Source organism: Myodes glareolus, chromosome 5 (genome assembly GCF_982192425.1).
Source record: "Myodes glareolus chromosome 5, mMyoGla1.1, whole genome shotgun sequence".
In the NCBI taxonomy this organism is placed as follows: domain Eukaryota; kingdom Metazoa; phylum Chordata; class Mammalia; order Rodentia; family Cricetidae; genus Myodes; species Myodes glareolus.
Window position 1 is genome coordinate 15,860,108 of NC_142030.1, and position 19,671 is coordinate 15,879,778.

Consider the following 19,671-nt stretch of genomic DNA (forward strand, 5'->3'; position numbering starts at 1 on the left):
TATGAACCACACCAAAGACAATCCTGGCACACTCACCATTAGGGGGCAGTAGTGGCACACATATCCGTTCCATCTGCTCTAATCGGGCTTAAAACCTGCTCAACAGGAGAGAAATCATGCCTAGTACTAGAAACCCAGCCAACCTAGGGTTAGTGAAGAGCTGCATCTTTACTAAACCAGCATACCCCATGACTCCTAATTCTAGATATTAGTCCTTTTGTGCTGTGGGAGCTCTTTTGGCTAATATCCTTTAAGATTTGGGCTGGGAGCTTAAAGGCTATTGGCCAAAGGAGCTCCCACAGCACTTTTACCTATAGATTAGTGTATTCTTCAACCCTGATCAAGAAAACTTCTCTTTGCAACAGATGGTGACCACTACGGAAGACCAGAACCAAACCAACTTCAGAGTGTAGAGCTCAGTATGTCTGTAGGAATGGTTAGTGCAAGACAGCAAGGAGGCGAGGGGTATATGGGAGAACTCGGGAGAAAGGGAATGCACAGCTAGCTGATGAGTTTATCATAATCTCAAAAAATAAACTGTTAAAAAATTAAAGTTAAGGCATTCTTAAAATATCCAGGCTGGCTCATTCCACAGCCCCTCTTCCAATTCCCTGTCTCTGAGCAGCTGCCCTTTGCTTCTCATCAATCAAACCATTCAAAAATCAATACAATAGTATACAGGATCCAGACTCCCTGAGTGTTTCCCATCTTTACGTGGCTTTTTTTCTTTTATATTACTTTTACTGTCTCTTTAAAGACTTTATTATTTTTAATCTATTTCTTTCTTTCTATGACTGCCTGTATCCATTTTCTTTCTTTCTTAAGTCTTCATACATCATAAAGCACACTGGAACCTGTTTAGAGGTATTTTTTTTTTTCCTGTCTGGACCTCTTTTACTCCTTGTCTTCTAGCCTTTTTTGACCGTATGAACAAACCTCAGACCCTTAAGCTCTACCTGGATCCCCCAAATGCTCTAGCAGCTCCGCCCACTCTTGGGTGGGGTTTTGAAAGTCAAGCCCAAAACTTGCAGCCAGGTCAGAGGTTTGTGACCAGGAACTGCAGTCAACCTTCCTAGAGCTCTAGAATGCTGATGCTTGCACCATGGGAGGCGATTTTACATTTTTTGTTCCTACATAACATACTAGGTATTTAAGAGGTCACTAACCAGCAGAAACTGTCTGAGCGAAACCCTTAAAGGAGCTGTATCCCTTTTTTTCCTTTCATATTTCTCAGACTCTAGATGAATATTTGAGCCCCAGGTTGGTATGCCATGATTCTGTGTCATCTTTTACTCTTCTGGCTTTTTTGGGGGCTTGCCACCCATCTCCCAAATAAATCACACGCAGAGACTTAGTCTTAGTTAGGAATGTTCAACCTTAGCTTGGCTTGTTTCTTGCCAGCGTTTCTTAACTTATATTATCCTGACTGCCTTTTGCCTCTGGGGTTTTATCTTTCTTTCTGTGTACCTTTTGTTTCTTCTTACTCCATGACTGACTGGGTGCCTGGCCCCTGATATCCTCCTCTCCTTGTTCTCTTGCTTCTGCCTTGCTATTGGCCATTCATCTTTTATTAGGCCCAGCAGGTGTTCAGGCAAAGAATCACAGCTTCACAGTTAATCAAATGCTGCATAAACAAAAGTAACACACCTGAAACTATTATTCCCCAGCAATATGCAGGCAAAATACCCATACACGTAGAATCAAAATAAGTGGATCTTTAAAAAGAGAAAGAGAGATGCCCCATTGATCCAGAATGTCATGGATGAATCTCCAAAGCTGTTGGGGCAGGAGCAGGGGATGCAGCTCTGTCTCCGTAACTGAGGGACTGCTACTCAGTTTGCAGAAATTCTTGATAGCTGTGGAAGAAATCTTCAGGATGAATCAGTATGAAGAAAAGTTGGAGTTTACCAAGAAGCAGTTTAAATAATTATATATATATAAATATAAAAAATATAAAAAAATATAAAATATATATATATATTTGTGTGTGTGTGTGTTTGTGTGCGCACACACACACACATCTGGTGGTCAAAGGACGATTTGTGTGAGTCAGTTTTCTTGTTCCTCTGTGTGGGTCTTGGAGATCAAATTAAGATTGCTAGCCTCGTGACAAGTACCTTTACTTGCTTAGTCGTTTCATTGACGATAAGAAGCAGTGTGAATATAGATGGGTACGCATGGGCATTAGAGGAGACTGCACTTAGGACAAGGACAGTATACTCCCAAGTATGGCTGTGGGCTTCCCTAGTCTCAGTTGCCGGTTTCCCTTAGTTTTACTATCTGAATAATTGTCAAACCTTGAGACTTCTGCTAATCTGGTGGGTTAGAAGTGCATAAATACGGTTTTAATTTTTAAAAGCATGTGTGTGTGTGTGTGTGTGTGTGTGTGTGTGTGTATGTATGTGTAGGCCATGAGGCAGTCTTGGGTGTTGGCCTCAGTAGTGCTGCCCACTTCCTTTGAGGCAGGGTCTTTATTGACCACCTCTGCTGTACTGGCTGGCCAGTTAGCTCTAAGCATCCTCTCCAGTCCTTGCCTTCCCAGTACTGGGGTTCTAAGTCTGTGCCGCCACAGAATGTTTTCTGAATCCTGCTGTTCAAATCACCCTGTTAGTTTACCCATCTCAAAGAACGCAGCTTCTTCCAGCATTTTCTTCCTCTTACCTATCCTTATCCGACACTCTTGGAATCACTTCCATCAGGGTCACCCAAGGTTTTGTTGACTAAATCTTGCACCCCCCTTTTTCTTCTTTTCTTTTTGTGTGTCCTGGGAATGGAGCCAGAGCTTGTGTGTGCAGGACAGAGCTCTGCCATGCAGCTGCCCCCAGAGTGTGTCAACACCGCTTCGTGAGTCACATTTCTTCTCGTTGGTGCCGTCCTTCTGAGGGACATGGGCACAGTTTGGAAGCCCTAGTAGGTGGGGAGGGCCATGCCTGTGCCTGAAGAGAACCACGGAGCACTTGCCCAGAGGAAGCTTAGAGGTTTTACATCAAAGGGAGATCAGCCTCTTCAGAGAACCCACAATGAGGAATTTAAGGGTGCAGAGTACAGGGCTGTGTAGACATCTCCCCAAAGGTTCGCACCCCCAGTTTAGTCTTGCAGTCAATTCCCTATCTTTATATGAGTCAGCTGGGAATTCATTGCGCTCTTAATTCGGTTCTTGATGTTCTAGGTGATGGTCTGGGTTGGCAGTGTCAGCATCAGCAGGAGATGATCGTCAGCCAAATGCCATTTTAGGCTCGAACATACACAGAACCAGAATATCCGTTTTCTGTGTGTGATTTCAAGATGACTGAGTAACTTTGCACATTAAATTAAGGCGAACTGGTTTCTTCTGTGCTTTGAAAATTCTTAGAAACCTGATTATTTGATAGCTACTTACTCTGAGAATATTTGAAGACTCTATGATTTGATTTTTACACATAACGTACATCTGTAAGACTGTACACATCAAATTTTAGACTTCCCGTTGCCATCTTAATTGTAATAGAGGCAGAGCTCCCTCTGGTGGACACTGGGAAGAAAAGCACATGAGTACTTTGTAGAAAAGCAATTTAAGTTTCAATTATTAAAGCATATTACCTAAGCCTGGCAAGGTGGCTTACACCTGTATTTCCCCAACACCTGAGATGCTGAAGTGGAAAGATTGCTGCAAGTATGTGGGCAGCCTCTGCCTTCTCCAAAACAAACAAAAAACCCAGACAAACAAAAGGAAAACAATAGCGCCCTCCCATCTTATTTACTGGGTTTGACTTTGGTAGACCAGTTGGTAAGCGTGCAGGATTCCTGGATTCAATCTACGGCATCATGCGCACACAAGAAAATTCCCTAATTAAAACAACAACAACAAAGAACCCCACACCACCCCTAACGTCCCCCCCTCCAAAAAAAAAAAAACCAAAAACCAAAACAAAACAAAAAACAAACACTCAAATATCCCTCACCATAAGGAAAACATGGTAGATTTTTGTGGTAAAGGTGGATTATTAGCAGTGGCCAATCATAACAGATGTTTGGTAATCGATCATATTTGAATTTGGTGTGATCTGAGGGAAATAATTTTCTTGTCTATCTCTTTACAGTGGGATGTATTGGTGAAAGGTTTTTTTTCCCCCCACTTCCACCGTGTGTGTTCTGGGATTGAACTAGGTTGTCAGGCCGGCAGCAAGCAACGTTCTGTACCTGTTGAGCATTCCTGCTGTTCCCTGGGTTGTTTTTTTTTTTGGGGGGGGGTAGGGTTCACTGTGTAGGCATTTTATTAGCTTCATCGGTTTATTTTATTTTCTTCTTAATTTTTTTTAAAAAAATTACATTTATTTATTACTTAACTGTGTGAATTAGTTTTCTCTTGCTGTGACAAAAATAAAAAAAAAATAAAAAAGAACCAAACCACCAAACAAACACTGTAACCAAAGCAACTTATAGAAGGAAGGGTTTATTTAGTGTTCATAGTTCCAGAGGGATGAGAGTCCATTGCTGTGGTGACAGGAAGTAAGATAGGAGGCGGACACATGGTGCAGTGACACATGTACACACGTCCTCCAATGAGTCCACACCTCCTCTTCCTTCTCAAACAGTTCCACCAACTGGGTGTCCAATATGCAAGCATACGGGTCTGTGGGGCCGTCCTCATTCACACTGCCACATCGCGTGTGTGCTTGCGGGGCTCAGAGGACAGCTTGGAGAAGTTGTGTCTCAACTCAGGACCTCACGCTTGATGGCTGTATCCTTGTTCCTCTGGGCCATCTTGCCAGACCTATTTTAGTTTTTCTTTTTGATATAATTTATTTTTGTTTTATGTTCATTAGTGTTTTGCCTGCATGTATGTCTGGGTGAGGGTGTTAGATCCCCTGGAACTGGAGTAGCAGGCAGGTGCCATGTAGGTGCTGGGAATTGAACCAGGGTCCTCAGGAAGAACCACCAGTTCTTCTAACTGCTGAGCCACCTCGCCAGCCCCTATTTTAATTTTTCTAAACAAGCTCTTTCAGTCTGGGCTGGCCTCAACTCACTCTGTAGACAAGGATAACCTCCTATTCCCCCTGCCTCCACCTCCCGAGCGTTTGGGACTACAAACTTGCAGCTCCTCACGGGGCTTCGTGCAGATTTTTGAGTGGAAGTGTGGGACGCGGGAAGTAATAGCAGATCAGTGCTGAATCGTTTATGTGTTGTGATCGGCAAGATGTGTAAACCTGGAGATGAATGGTTCACGCTGGCCTCGAAGGGCTGAGAGGCGAGGCTAGGGAGTGGCGATCAACAAGAGCCTGTGGAAGACACACACATGGTGCAGGCTGGTTTGGAGGTGTGGTGAGATCCCAGGTAGTGATTTAGGCAGCAGGAGGAGCCCCATGGAAGGTCATACCCACGGGAGACTGTGTGGCAGTAGAAGCCTTTGCGAAAACTAAATAGTCCCCTTCCCTCCTTTTCTTCTGGCCTAATTTTTACTATAGGTGAATCAGTAAGTGATTTAATCTGAGTCTCCATTTAACAGTTTCGGTTTTTGAGGCAGGGTTTCTCTGTGTAGCCCTGGCTGCCCAGGAACTCTCTCTGTAGACCAGGCTGGCCTCGAACTCAGAGAGATCTGCCTATCCTGTCTCTGCCTCCTGAGTGCTGGCATTAAAGGTGTGTAACTTTTTTTTTTTTAAGGAAATGAGGGGTTCAATAATTTCTGACACTTTTTTTTAACCCCTACTGCCCCCATTAAAGAGGATTAAGCCCATGGTGGGCATGTGCCCTCCAAACTGAGCTATGTCCCCAGCCATACTGTCTATAGTTCTTGAGGCCACTGTTTGTGTTTGTTCCCAGGATTGCTGCCTTGTTCCTCTCTTAAACAACAACAAAAACAACAACAACAACAACAACACACAATAGCAACAACAGCAGCTTTGTTCAGGCATAATTCAAATGCTCTATCATCCATTCATTCAAAGTGACATAAAAGTTATATAGCTTACCTATTTTAATTAAAAAAATTAAAAAGAATTTACTTATTTTATATGTATAAGTGTTTTGCCTGTGTGTATGTATGTGCATCACATGCATGCCTTGTGCCTGGTACAGTCAGAAGGTGTGTATGTGGGGTCAGATGTCCTGGTTCTGGAGTTACAGGTATTTGTGAGTCACCCTGTGGGATCTGGGAATCAAACCTGAGTCCTTTGCAAGAGCAGCAAGTGTTCTTAGCTACCGAGTCATCTCTCCAGTCCCACATTTTATCCATTTTTAAGTATCTGTTTCATGGTGTTAAACTACATTTGAGATATTAGACAGCCTGGCTGCAGTTGTCGTTCAGCTGATAGAGTGCTCTCCCAGCACACACAGATCCCCGAGTTCGGTCCTCAGCACTGCGGCAAGCTGAGCTTGGTGGCACACTACTGTAATTGAAGCACCCAGCGGGTAGAGCCAGGAGGACCAGCAGCTCATGCCAGACGCTGTCCTAAAACGTTAGGCGACCGCCACTGTAATCAACTAGAAAGTTCTCATCACCTTCAGAAGTCATGCATGTTAAATTTTCTTCTGACCCCACTAAAGGCGATGCTGTGATCGAACTCAGGTTCTTGACTTCCTCCCTGATTTATCTGCCTTGTGATTTCACAGAACCACTCAGAAGTGACTGCCTGTTCAAAGGGACACCTCACAGTGCTGATCCACCAGGTGTCAATGTGGGAACCGCAGGCAGGACAAGAGTTGAGGCTCCATCTCCAGAAACAGGCTTCACAGCAACCCCTCTGTGACCAGCCTTGTTATGCCTGCATCCTCTCAGGACCGTAGGTCAAAGGTCTTCCACATGGAGATCTTGCTAGTGCAGACCACTAGCTTGTGTTTCCTGTTTATATAAACCAATCTGAAAAGTCCTGTGACAGGTGTAGTGACACCTGTAATCCCAGCCTTTGGGAGGCAGAGGCAGGAGGATCACCAGTTCTAGACTAGCCTAGGATATATGGTGAGATAAGACCATGTCTCAAGAGAGTTCTGGTTTCTGTCACTCATTAAATACAGTGTCTATTTTGTCTTAAATATTTTATTTTAAAAATTATGTGTATTTTGTATGTGTGCACATGTGTGTGAGTACCATTGAAGACAAGAGTGGGACATTGCATACCCTGGAACTAGAGTCACAGGAGGTTGTGAGCCATCTGACGTGGGTGCAGGGAACTGGCCCAGGGTTGTCTACAAGGCAGCAAGTCCTCTTTCCTGCTGCACCATCTCTGCAGCCCCCTCTTGTCACTTTGGCAAGTGTTGATGTATCTGGCAATCAGTTGCTTTGAACTCACCTCCCCCTTTTTCTGTTTGTCTTTCTGCCCCATGCCTCCTGCTCTCCCTGCTTCTCCTTTGTCCTCTCAGGCTCCAGCCATGGAGAGGGTCTAGGGTGGTGGGTCTCAGTATTGCTGTGGATTGGAATCACCCAGGAGACACTTAGGCACCTTGATGCTTGGCTTCCCTATTAGATCAGAATCTTAAGGTGGTTCCTAGACATCATGATTTTCAATTCTCTAATTGCCTACTTTTTTTAAAATCTCTTACCCAGTTTGTAAATAAAAGAATGAATTTAACTAGATAGATTCTGAGTTCTTAGCGGTTCACTTAGATGCTGTCCATTCTCCCAAGTGTTGTATGAATCCCTCCTCTCTCTGTCTCTCTGTCTTTCTTCCTCTCCATCTGGGCACACACGTGACACAGTACACATGTAGAGGTCAAAGACAACTTGTGGGAGTCCTTTTTCTCCTTCCACTTATCTGGAGTTCAAACTCAGGATATTATGCCTTAAGCTCTCTTAAGCCGTCTCATTGACCCCTTTTCACCTTATTTTATTTACTGATTTTGGAAATTGTTTTACTTATTTTTATTTATTTGTGTATGTGTGCACACTACCCCATACATGTGAAGTCTGAGGAAGATTCGTGGGAGCTGATTCTTTCCTTGAGCCACATGAGTTCTGGGGATCAAACTCAGACCATCAGGGTTGCTTTCAAGTGCCTCTGCCCACTGAGCCATCTGGCCCAGTGGCCCTCTCACTCTGCACCCGCTCTTGCCATTCCTCTCACTCTGCAGCTCCCCTCACTCTGCAGCCCCCCTCACTCTGCCTCCATCCCCCTCACTCTGCAGCATCCCACTAACCTCATGAGATCCTTCCGTTTCTGTGTGTCTGGTGCATTGGGATTACAGGTGTGTGCTGCTGGTCTTGGCTTTCTCGTGGTTGCTGGAAACTAAACTCAGATCCTCATGCTTGTGTAGCAAGCAGTTTACCAGCTAAGCTCTCCTCGGGCAACCCCCACCCCATTTCTCTCTCTTTTTCTTAAATTGACTTTACCCATCCTTTTCATTATTACTTGGGAATGTCACCCATTCTATCTCTCCATTTCCATTGCCACTGCCCTAAAAGGAACTCTCATTCTGGCCAGACCACGTAGGAACACACTTAGAGCGGAGAGAGTCCACGTATTGCCAGGAGTCGGTGAGATGGCTCAGTCATGTTAGGAGGGGCTTATTGTGGGAGTTTCCTTGTGCCAGGTAGTTTTGAGAGGTTTCAAAAAAGAGAGTTATTGCTTGGATTGGGTGTGGTCAAGAAATGAGAGTGATTCTATGATTTGATATCTTGGTACATTTTATCTTATTACCCAGAGAAATGAAATGAGGTCAAAACTGTGCTTGGTAAAGAAGCAGAGGTCACAAGCAGTTCTGAGGGGGCACACTGGATCGCTTATGTCGTGGGCGGTTCTGAGGGGGCACGCTGGATCGCTTGTGTCGTGGGCGGGTCTGATGGGGCATGCTGGATCGCTTGTGTCGTGGTCGGGTCTGATGGGGCACGCTGGATCGCTTGTGTCATGGACGGTGTTCACGTTTTTGTCTTTGTTCAGACATGATTACAGTGTGGCCAAGCCTGTTACCAGTGTGCTGGTAATTGTTTTTTTTCAGCTGAAGGACACCATAGCCTCCAAGCAAGGCCTTGGCCAGCTTTGTACACTTGCTGCCCAATGTCACCAGCCCTGGTTAGCTCTTTATTGAGCTGTTTCTCAGTTGTCTATTTACAGAGCGGCCCTAGGACTTTCTATGCTGCCAAGTACTTCCACATCCTCACACATCCTTTTTATGATTGGTTCCTACCTCACGAACCCAGATCGTGGTCCTGCATTTCCCTCACGTGTTTTGTTTTTGCCGGTTTGCTCCGTGCCTTTGAAGCAGTCAACCTTCTTTGCACATTGGCTTCCCCTTGCGTCACCTTCTCAACTAGATTACGTGACGCAGGCTGTATACTTACTGTAGGGGCAGACTTTGAGGTCTCATGTGCATAAACTATCCTCAGTGTGGGACACAGTTCACTTCCTGTTACTTGTGGACCAAGATGTAGATCTCTCAGTTCCTTCTCCAGCATCAGGTCGGCCTGCATACTGCCATGAAGGCAACAGACTAAACCTCTGAAACTGTAAGCCAGTCCCAGTTAAATGCTTTTCTTTATGAGAGTTGCCAGGATCATGATGTCTCTTCACAGCAATAGAAACCTTAACTAAGGTGATGGTGGTGCACGCCTTTAATCCCAGCACTTGGGAGGCAGAAGCAGGTGAATCTCTGTGAGTTCGAGGCCAGCCTGGTCTACAGAGTGAGTTCCAGGACGGTTAAGGCTGTTACACAGAGAAACCCTGTCTTGAAAACAAACAAACAACAAAAAGAAACCCTAATTAAGTCAAACACTGAAATAACTAAATGTGAAAAATGCCAGTGACAGCCTGTTCAAAGACTGTGCTGTTTTTCTGAGCTCACCTCGGGGTTCCTCAGCAAGCTTCATGTCTTCTGTCTCAGCTTTGCTTCTCTGCTGAAGCTCTCGGACTTTATATCACACTTCAGTCAGGTCATGCCAACAGGTAATTTTATAAGTCTGTCCTGAAAATTCCCAGACTTACATTGCACGATGTTATCCATGTAATAACTACCTTTAATGGTTAATTTTACAGCCACAGATCAAATACATGGATTTAATTGTAATTTGTAGCCCAACTTTTAATGAGCAAATACGTGTGGGAGATAGATTTATTGAGAGGCCAGTGAATCACTGGACTGCTGTGTCTAGGAAACACTAATTGGCAGGCGAGCGGAGCCAGCTTGGGTTTTATTTCCTGGTGGAGTCCTACTTCCTGGAAGTGGTCCTTGTAGGGAGCGGCATTTCCTGTTCTTTGCCTTCTGCTTTAGGTTGATGAACAAATTCTCCAGTTGCACCGTGTTTGTTGAGCACTGCTTTTTCTCCTTTCTGCTCGCAGCACTGTGTTGTTTATCCTGCTTTTATTGCACATTGTGTATTTACGTATATAAAAGATTCTATTTTAAAGATTTGCTTATTTTATGTGTATGAATGTTTTGCCTTCATGTATACACATGTTTGGTGCCTCTGGAAGCTAGACAAGGGCATCAGATCCCCTGGAAATGGAGCTACCAGATGTGGTGTATCTCTGCATGGGTGCTGGCAACCGCGCCCAGGCCCCAATGCTGGGATTACAGTAGATACTACTGTACCTAACCCATGTTGTTTTAATTGGCTATTTGAAAATTGAAGTTATTAAATTATATTCTGTTTCCTGGAAGCTCTGGAGACAGGGACTATGTTTTGTGCTATTAATAATACTTATCCAATATTTATTTGTTCTCTGTATTTAAAATTAAAATATAAGTACATAATATCCCCCTACAGTCCCTCCCATGTCTCTCTCCCTGCTCCCTCCCAAATTCATGACTTACACTTCTTTGTAACTGTTACATAAATATATGTATGAATACACCTATAAATATAATTTGCTCAGGCTGTTTAGTGATGCTTGAATGTGTGTGATTTCAGGACTGACTCGTTGGCATTGGATAACCATTTAGGGTATTCTCTAGGGTATCTCTAGAGAATACTGTTTCCTCCATTCTCAGCATTCCTTATAGTTCCTTGTCTAAAGGTGGGGCCCTGTGAGGGGTCCCCCTTCCAGATTAGCGTGTCTGTTGGTGGTGTTTTTGTTCAGTTCTTGTTTAGGCAGTCATGTTGTTGAGGTATCATGGATATGGCTTCCCTCTCATTTCTATATCTGTTAATTCTTTTCTTTTTTTTTTTAAAGTTAACAGCTGTAAGTATTATTTATTTATTTAGTATTCAGTGTTCTGCCTGCAGGTATCCCTGCAGGCCAGAAGAGGGCACCAAGTCTCATTACAGATACTTGTGAGCACATGTAGTTGCTGGGAGTTGAACTCAGGACCTTTGAAAGAGCAGGAAAAACTCTTAACCACTAAGCCATCTCTCCAGCCCCATATCTGTTAATTTTTATATAAACTAGATCCTTGGGATCATTCTAGGCTATAAATAATGCATATAAATAGTGCATATTGATACTTTTTTGGGTATATAATACTTTCTTCTTCTTTTTTTTTGTTCTTTTTGTATTTTTGTTTGTTTGTTTGTTTGTTGAGACATACATGATCTCTCTATGTAGTTCTGGCTGTCCTGGAATTCATTATGTAGACTAGGTTGGCCTTGAACTCACAGAGATCCACCTGCCTCTGCCTCCCAAGTGGTGGGGTTAAAGGCATGCCCCACAACTGCCAGCTTTTAGTGTGTGTTTGTTTTCTATTTATTGATACTTTGGAGATTCTGTCTTCCTTTTAGGCCCATGGACTAGCGTTGTATTCGTCTCTCCCCTCTTTTTCCTCCTTCCAGCTCCATTTTTTCCCCCTTTCTTTGTCTGTCTCATTGTTTATTTCAGCAGTTCTCAACCTTCCTAAGGCTGCAACCCTTTAATACTGTTACTCAAGTTGTGGTGACCCCCAACCATAAAATTATCTTCGTTGCTACTTCATAATTGTAATTTTGCTTCTTTTGTGAATTGCAGTGTAAATATCTGATATGCAGGATGGCCTTAGGTGACCCCTGTAAAAGGGCAATTTGGTTCCCAAGGGGTCACGATCCACAGATTGAGAACCACTGGCCTATTTGGTGCTGGTGAAACCCAGGCCTTTATGCATGCTAGCTAAGCACTGTCACAGAGTTCCCCTCCTGGCCTCATTCTTTCTTCAACTGCTGTAGTTCTGGGACCTGCATCACTTTATTGTCTCCAGAGCATGGATTATTGAAGAGAATACCTCGGAGATTACTCTCTTGAGGGGGCACATTACTATATTTTGTTTGTTTGAGAGGATCTTGCTGTGTAGGTAGATTAAGCTGGTCTAGAACTATACAGTTTCAGGCAGCCTTGGTCTTATGGTCGTTCCTTTGTCTCAGAGGTCTTGTGAGTGCTGAGATTTCAGGTGCAAGTTCACTTTTTCTTGAGGTAAGATAACTGTATGGGTGGGTGGTGCTGGGGTTGGAGCGCAGAGAGCCTGAATGCATGGGGAGCATGTACTCAGCCACCAAGCTACCATCCAACCTACAGGCCACTTCTGAGCCAGTATCTGCTTATCTGTGTGTCTACATGGCAGTATCAAATAACTCTGTATTTGGAACAGGACAACTTAGATTTGAGCACTTCTGCTTGCCAGATATGTGACCTTGAGCGGGTAAATGTTCATCTACCTCATTTACAAAATGAGATAATTTCTACCTATGTGATGGGATTGTAAGGAGACTCAAACTGCATACTATGCCAGATTGTTAGACACACACAATATGCTCATCCCAGACAGGCTTGAGAGATGAAAGATCAATTCATTCAAGAATTAGAATTAAGTGCTTTTGGTTCTCTTTCGTTTTAAAATTCTGAAGTTACCATAGTTGCTTATAGGTCAGCATCTCTTCCAATGTGTTGGGTTATGAAACTGATATCACCTGTTCTTCTGAGACAGTTTTGCTAGGTAGCCCAGCTAGGTAGCCTGAACTCATGATCCTCCTGCCTTAGCAATCATCCATCACGTTCAGCTATAACATCTATTAGCTTTGAAAAAGTATTTTTTAAAAGACAGGGTCTCATTATGTAGCCCTTGGCTGGTCTAGAACTCTCTATGTAGACCAGACTGGTCTTGAACTCACAGAGGTCCACCTGCCTCTGCCTCCCACATGCTGGGATTAAAGACATGCACCACAATGTCTGATCCTTTACATTTTTAAAAATAATAAAAGCTACTTTCAGTTATTGATTGTGTGGGTGCATTCATGCAAGCATGTGTGTATGCCACTGCATACATTTGGGGGTCACCACCTCTCTGAGGTGGGGCCCAGGGACTGCATCCGTGTTGTATGGTTTAGTGACAAGCACCTTTATCCACTGAGCTGTCAGCTGGCCCCCATGTCATCCATTCCTGAGGACTGGACATTTCTGCGTGTTGAGGTGCAGTATGATTCGATACTGGTAAATGCTCTGGTTAGACCATCTATTGCATGGACGTGGTAAGTTAGGAGTGAACCCTATTTTCCTCAGTGATAAAATGGGGTTGACAGTAATGAAAACAGCTATGTTATAGGATGGTGTCCAGCACTGAGCACAAAACCTAAGATACCCTGCATATTGATAAGCAATAGTGACAGTCACAGTGGGTGTAAGGTGAGTGGAATACTTGCTGTGTGTCTGATACAATGCCACAGGTTATCTCATTTAATCTTCCAGAATTTTCTGAAAATTTTTTTCAGTATTTGTCATATTTTTTTCCAAAGTTTATTAAATTATAAAAGTTTCCATTTCCGCCCCTCCTCCCAACACCCTCCCACTCCCCCCACTCATTCTCCTCCCTTTCCATCCCTAAGAGCAGTCAGGGTTTCCTGCCCTGTGGGAAGTTCAAGTTCCTCCCCCCTCCCTCCAGGTCCAGGAAGGTGAGTATCCAAACAGACTGGATCCCAAAAATCCAATATATGCAGAGGAAACAAGTCCCAGTGTCATTGTCAATGGCTTTTCAGAAAGACTCCAGGCCAGCCACATTCAGAGAATCCGGCCACATTCAGAGAATCTGGTTGGATCACGTGCTCGTTCAGTCCCAGTCCAACTGGCCTTGGTGAACTCTCATTAGATCAGTCCCCTTGTATCAGTGGGTGATCACACCCCTCGCGGTCCTGATTTCCTTTTTCATGTTCTTCCTCCTTCTGCTCCTCATTTGGACCTTGGGGGGCTCAGTCCGGTGCTCCAATGTGGGTCTCCGTCTGTATCGCCATCCATCGTCGAATGAAGGTTCCTTCTGGTCTTGCCTTCTTTGCTCACATTCTCTTTCCTTCTGCTTCTCGTTTGGACCTAGGGAGTTAAGTCCAGTGTTCCAATGTGGGTCTCTGTCTCTATCTCCATCCATCGCCAGATGAAGGTTCTGGGACTCTTGTCTATTTCCAATCTCCAGGAGGATAACTACATGATTTTCTTCAGGTTCACCTTCTTATTTAGCTTCTCTAGGACCACGAATAATAGGCTCAAAGACCTTTAATTATGGCTAGAATCCACTTATGAGTGAATACATACCATATTCCTCTTTTTGGGTCTGGCTTACCTCACTCAGTATAGCGTTTTCTATTTCCATCCATTTGCATGCAAAATTCAAGATGTCATTGTTTTTTACCGCTGAGTAAAACTCTAATGTGTATATGTTCCACATCTTCTTTAACCATTCTTCTATTGAGGGGCACCTAGGTTGTTTCCAGGTTCTGACTATTACAAATAGTGCTGCTATGAACATAGTTGAACAAATGCTTTTGTGGTGTGATAGGGCCTCTCTTGGGTATATTCCCAAGAGTGGAATTGCTGGGTCTTGAGGGAGGTTGACTCCCAGTTTCCTGAGAAACCGCCACACTGATTTCCACAGTGGCTGCACAAGTTTGCATTCCCACCAACAATGGATGAGAGTTCCCCTCTCTCCACATCCTGTCCAGCATAGGCTATCATTGGTGTTTTTGACTTTAGCTAATCTGACCGGTGTAAAATGGTATCTCATAGTTGTTTTGATTTGCATTTCCCTGATCCCTGAGGATGTTGAGCATGACCTTAAGTGTCTCTTGGCCATTCGAAGTTCTTCTGTTGAGAATTCTCTGTTCAGATCAGCACTCCATTTTTTAATTGGGTTAATTAGAGTTTTAGTGTCTAGTTTCTCGAGTTCTTTGTATATTTTGGAGATCAGGCCTTTATCTGATGAGGGGTTGGTGAAGATCTTCTCCCAGTCAGAAGGCAGCCTTTTTGTCTTACTGACGGTGTCCTTTGCTTTACAGAAGCTTGTCAGTTTCAGGAGGTCCCATTTATTCATTGATTCTTTTATTGTCTGTGCTACTGGGGTTCTACTTAGGAAGTGGTCTCCTGTGCCTATGTCTTGTAGACTACTTCCCACTTTCTCTTCTATCTGGTTCAAAGTGGTCAGATTAATGTTGAGGTCTTTAATCCATTTGGACTTGATTTTTGTGCATGGTGATAGATATGGATCTACTTTCATTCTTCTACAGGTTGACATCCAGTTATGCCAGTACCATTTGTTAAAGATGCTTTCCTTCTTCCATTGCATACCTTTAGCCCCCTTGTCAAAAATCAAGTGTTCATAGGTTTGTGGGTTAATATCTGGGTCTTCTATTCAATTCCATAAGTCAACTTCTCTGTTCTTATGCCAGTACCAAGCTGTTTTCAATACTGTAGCTGTGTAATAGAGTTTGAAGTCAGGGATGGTTATACCTCCAGAAGTTCCTTTATTATATAAGATTGTTTTGGTTATCCTGGGTTTTTTGTTTTTCCATATAAAATTAATTATTATTCTCTCAAGGTCTGTGAAGAAGTTTGATGGGATTTTGATGGGGATTGCATTGAATCTATAGATTGCTCTTGGTAGAATTGCCATTTTTACTATGTTGATCCTCCCAATCCAAGAGCATGGGAGATCTTTCCATTTTCTGGTATCCTCCTCAATTTCTTTCTTCAAAGACTTAAAGTTCTTGTTAAATAGGTCTTTCACTTCCTTGGTCAGAGTTATCCCAAGATATTTTATGCTATTTGTGGCTATCGTGAAAGGTGAAGTTTCTCTGATTTCCCTCTCTGCTTCTTTATCCTTTGTGTATAGGAGGGCAACTGATTTTTTGGAGTTGATCTTGTATCCTGCCACATTACTAAAGGTGTTTATCAGTTGTAGGAGTTCTTTGGTAGAGTTTTTGGGGTCGCTCATGTATACTATCATATCGTCTGCAAATAACGAGAGTTTAACTTTTTCCTTTCCAATTCGAATCCCCTTGATCCCCTTATGTTGTCGTATTGCTATTGCTAGAACTTCTAGCACTATGTTGAAGAGGTATGGGGAGAGTGGACAGCCTTGTCTTGTTCCTGATTTCAATGGAATGGCTTTGAGTTTCTCTCCGTTCAGTTTGATGTTAGCTGTTGGCTTGCTGTAAATAGCTTTTATTATATTTAGGTATGATCCTTGTATCCCCGATCTCTTCAACACCTTTATCATAAAGGGAGTATTTGTCATATTTTATAGATCAGGAAACTGAAGACTGGAGGGGTTTTAATTTGCCCCAATTAAATAGCAAATTGTGCCTGAATTCAGAGCCTGGGTTTTCCTGTTTCTGTAGAAACTTGTCATACATGAATAGTGATTATGCATTTGGTGACATACAGCGTTAATAGTAAAACAATAATGGTTTTGGGGACTGGGAAAAATGTACAGACAAGATACAGGTTGAAATTGTGTGTTTTCGTCAATATCTTAACACATTTTTTCTGGTCGACATCTGTTGAAATTATGAATAAATAATGATGCATTTAAAGATCGCATTATTATCTGAACCTGGAAAATTACCAGAGATGCATTGAGATTACTCTCCTTTTCATCAAAATGGCCTCAAACAGCAGAGGGATCTGGACTGGAACAAAAGAAAAAAATCAGAGATCCTGATTACCATGTTTATCATGAATTGTTATTTCCGCTGAATTTTTTCCTGTTCTGTGTCATCTTAATTGTACCACGGTCTGTAGGAAGACTTCAAGAGGCACATTGTATCAGAGAATATAGTACACAAACACCTATCTCCAGAGTGGCTGGGGGGAGCTTGTGTGGGTGTGGGTGTGGGCTGCCCTTGTGTATGTGGCTCTGCTTTCTGTGTGGATACTGGGGTTCAGGCTTGTGCAGCACTTTACCTGCCCCCCCCCCCGCCACCTCCCCAGCTTCTTTAGAGGCTCTCTTCATTGGCAGCTCCTTTATTTACTTAGTGAGACAAGAGGTCATTGCTCAGGCTGACCTTGCTTTGGCTACATAGCCAAGGCTTGCCTTAAATTCCTGATCTTTCGACTCTACCTTGTGAGAGCTGGGATTATAGGCATGAGCCACCACACCTGGCTTCTTTGCCGTTTCAGCGTGACTCAATGTGTGATGTTCTTTAATGCTTTGCTTGAATGACCGTGAAGGTTTCATTAGCAAATCAGATTCTAAGCAATTACCACCAGCTCAACATGTAGCTTAATGTTCATGTGCATCAGTAGAGGAAAATTCTCCTTTGATCACGTTAACCTCGGTAGCCTAAAAAACATTCAAAAACAGACTAACCTGGAGACTACAGAGAATTAGTTCTGTTATTAGGAAGAGTGACCCTTTCCCAAGTCTGCAGCAGCCTTGTGGTACATGACATAACAGTGTAAGTCAGAAGAAAGCCACGTGGGCTCTTTAGTTTTATTAACCCTTGGGGAAGCTGCTTGTGGTTAGAAACTCCTGGGACACTTAGTATCCTTGGTCCGTCCATTTCTGTGATCCATTGTTTTCCCCTCTGTCCCTGAATGGTGATTTCCAGGATCTTACTGATAACTGCTCTGTTGAGAAGGACATGGCTTTCGTTCCTTGGAACTAATTTCATATTTTGCCCTGTAGTTTTCTATGTGTGTGTTGGGAAGAGATCTCACTAGATAGTCCTGGTAGATGTGGCACTCGCTATAAAGACCAGGCTGACCTGAGCTCTGGAATTAAGAACACGCGTCACCACACCCACTCCCAACTCTTTGTTTTTTGAGACAGGGTCTCTTACTGAGATCACTGTTGGAGTCACAAGCACAGATCACCACACCGAGCCTTTTTTTATCGGGTGCTGGGGATTGAATTCAGGTCCTTCGGTTTGCAGGGCAAACACTACCTATTCTATTAGCTCTGAACCCCTGGTTGCCTTAATTTCACTGGCCAAAATTATGTGGCTATTAGTTCACAGGCTGGCCACTCAGCTAAGATCTCTGTAGTAAAATTGAGTAACTGTGTTAAACTGCTTTCTGTTTCTATAATTAGGTTGAGTAATTGTGCTGGCTGGTTTCACAGGGAACCTCAACTGAGAAAATGCCTCCATAAGATCTGGCTGCCGGCATTCTTGTAGGGCATTCTCTAAACTAGTGATTGATGGAGGAGGTCACTGTGGGTGGGGCCATCCCTGGACTGGCTGTCCTGGGTTCTTTAAGAAAGCAGGCTGAGCAAGTTATGAGGAGCAAACCAGTAAGCAGTGCCCCTCTATGACCTCTGCATCAGCTCCTGTCTCCAGGTCCTTGCCCTGTTTGAGCTCCTGTCCTGACTTCCTTCACTGATGAACTGTGATGTGGAAGGGAGAGCCAAATAAACCCTTTCCTCCCCAACTTGCTTTTGGTTATGGTTTTTCATCACAGAAATGTAATCTTAGTTAAGACAATGAGGCTTGATAATTATAAATTAAAGAGGTTTTATTTGGCATCTAGTTTTGAAGGTTGAAGTTCCAAGTGTCGTCTACCTCATTGATCTCTTCTCTGGGGAGGCTTTAGAAGAGAGGAGAGGTTTCTTAGGAGACACCATGGCCACTGCAACTCTTATAATGAAAACATTTAAATGGGGTAAGTTGCTTACAGTTCAGAGGTTTCGTGATGGGGAGTGAGGAAGCATGCAGTCAGACCTGGTGCTGGAGCATAGAGTCCTACATCTTCACTCAGGTAACAGGAAGTAGACTGACTGTCACATTGAATGAAGCTTGAGAAAAAGACCTCCAAGCCCGCCCCCACAGTGACACACTTCCTCCAGCAAGGCCACACCTCCTAATAGTGCCACTCTCTTTGGGGACCATTTTCTTTCAAATGACCACAGGAGGGGTGGTTGTGTAATTGAGAGGGCATCATGGTGTGCAGGATGAGTCAGGCATCACCTGGTAAGGCAAGAAGCTGGAGCCCAATGAGAAGGAGTCAGGCTTGTCCTTTCGTGAAAACTCTTTTGCGAGAACTAACCAGGAGTCCCATGAAAACTACCTTATTTTATTTCAAGGGCATTATCCGGGGTGGTCTAATTGCTTCTCACTAATTACTTCATCTTTAATGTTCCATCACCCTTTGATTGTGCCACATTGAGGGCTAACCTCCTAACACCGGAAGTTTTGGGCGACACCAAATCTAAACTATATCCCAGGGTGTGAGGGTATAGGCTCTGGTATCTCTGAATGAAAGTTGGAGAGCTCAGTGTGATTTCTAATAGGAGCTAAGGAGAAGGTTTGTGTTTGGACTCAGTCTGGGTCAGGAAAGGATGGGGTGACAGCCATGTAGTTATACCAGAAAGTGTAATTTCCTCCTCCCCGCTTCTTTTCAGAATATGTAGATATTTATTGTCTTACCATCCCAAGGCTTTTGAGTTTGAGCATTTGCGTGTGTGTGCCCATGCTTGTAGAGGTCAGAGATCAACCTTTAGAATCATTCTTTTCAGGTGCAGTCCACCTTATTTTTTGATACCCGGTCTTACTGGCCAGGGACTCACCCTGCTGGCAATGCTGGGTGGCCAGTGAGTTCCAGG

General features: G+C 43.6%; 1 protein-coding gene across 1 annotated transcript in view; it reads left to right on the forward strand.

Annotated features, from left to right (window-relative positions):
* Positions 1–19,671, forward strand: part of Smyd3 (SET and MYND domain containing 3) — a 555,905-nt gene that overhangs the window by 14,210 nt on the left and 522,024 nt on the right. The gene's annotated exons all lie outside the window — the stretch shown is intronic.